Genomic DNA, 1,296 nt, shown 5'->3' on the forward strand with positions numbered 1-1,296 from the left:
GGAAAAATAAATTTAATTAACTCATTGAATACCACCCCTTTTCACTGGAGCAACCCCCTCAATCCCTCACATTTTACTGAATTTTGACTGATTTGCAAGGCCCACAGAATTTTCTGTTCTATGGCTATATATACATGCAACCTGTCAAAAGAAAGGTGAGACTTTCTTCATTCAGCAGAAAAAATAAGTTTGTTTCTATCTTTCTCCGTTCGTTGGCAATCAGCATAAGAAAACTGCTAAGTTTTATGGAAAAGGCCGATTTTCTGCAGAAATCCACAGAAAATGAGCTTTTTGTAAAAGCATGCATTTCAAGCATCATTTCAAGTTTTACACTATTTTTTGCTTTTGTGGCAGCTCAAATACCTCAATAATGTGTTCCTCCTACAAAAGAACATTACAAATAATGTTTTTGTAGCAAAATAATTTATTTGCACACAACAAAACTATTGAACTATGAACAAAAGTGCAGCTGTGGAGAAGATGGTTTTTGGCTTCCATCCAGTTTGTCACCATCGATTCATCCCACCACGTCCAGATGCACGACCTATAAATTATAAATTATTATACATTTTATAGAAACATAAAAAGTTGCAAATATATCTTGCTGCAGAGTGAGGTACAATAATTTTATTTACCTTTCTTTCCACCACCAAAGCGAGGAGTCGTCATCTTTTGGCTTCTGGTTGGACAATCTGTAATGTATAGAAGTATGTACAATTACCACACTTTTATTTTTCTATTTTTTTTATTGTTGCTTTCCACTTACATTTCAACATCTCTCACACACACACATACACGCTCGCACACTGCTATTTACACCATTCATTCCACGTTGCTCAGCATCCAATTTGAAATGAAATGGAATATGAATTTAACACTAGTGGTTTTAGCAGAGCTGAGCGGACCAAATGTGTCCTGTTTTTTTTTTTTTAAACCTATGGCGACATGCCAGTCAGCGCATATTTTCATCCACATCTACGAGACGCATCAACCGTACATAAATGATTAGTGTTACTGGCAACTTCATAGTATAGCGGGGAATGTAGCGGTACATAAAAGTGACTGAGGAGGCATAAGAAGTGATGAAGTTTTGAATCGGAACTTGCAAGCTAGTCAGCAGTTACCTCCTCGTTCCAGCGGCTCTGGCGTTATGTCCGAAGGCACATATTCGTCGGGATCCAAATCGCTCTCCAATTCATCGTTTTCGCCGTCGTCTTTACGAGACGATTCCAACGAATCGCTGACGTGTGCCCGGCGTCGGCCATCCGAAGTAATGCAGCCTCTTTGCCGTCATCG

At 38.9% G+C, this 1,296-nt stretch overlaps 1 long non-coding RNA gene across 1 annotated transcript; it reads right to left on the reverse strand.

Moving 5' to 3' along the window:
* Nucleotides 1–404: 404 nt before the first annotated feature.
* On the reverse strand, nucleotides 405–922 carry LOC147209607 (uncharacterized). The gene is made up of 2 exons (XR_015100308.1): nucleotides 636–922; nucleotides 405–544 (listed from the first exon to the last, which is right to left on the reverse strand). It is a non-coding gene; the product is annotated as an uncharacterized LOC147209607 (long non-coding RNA).
* Between the last annotated feature and the right edge of the window lie 374 nt (nucleotides 923–1,296).

The sequence above is a fragment of the Hippocampus guttulatus genome, chromosome 2, assembly GCF_054856545.1.
Source record: "Hippocampus guttulatus isolate MCC_2025c chromosome 2, RoL_Hgut_1.0, whole genome shotgun sequence".
NCBI classification, from domain to species: Eukaryota; Metazoa; Chordata; class Actinopteri; order Syngnathiformes; family Syngnathidae; genus Hippocampus; species Hippocampus guttulatus.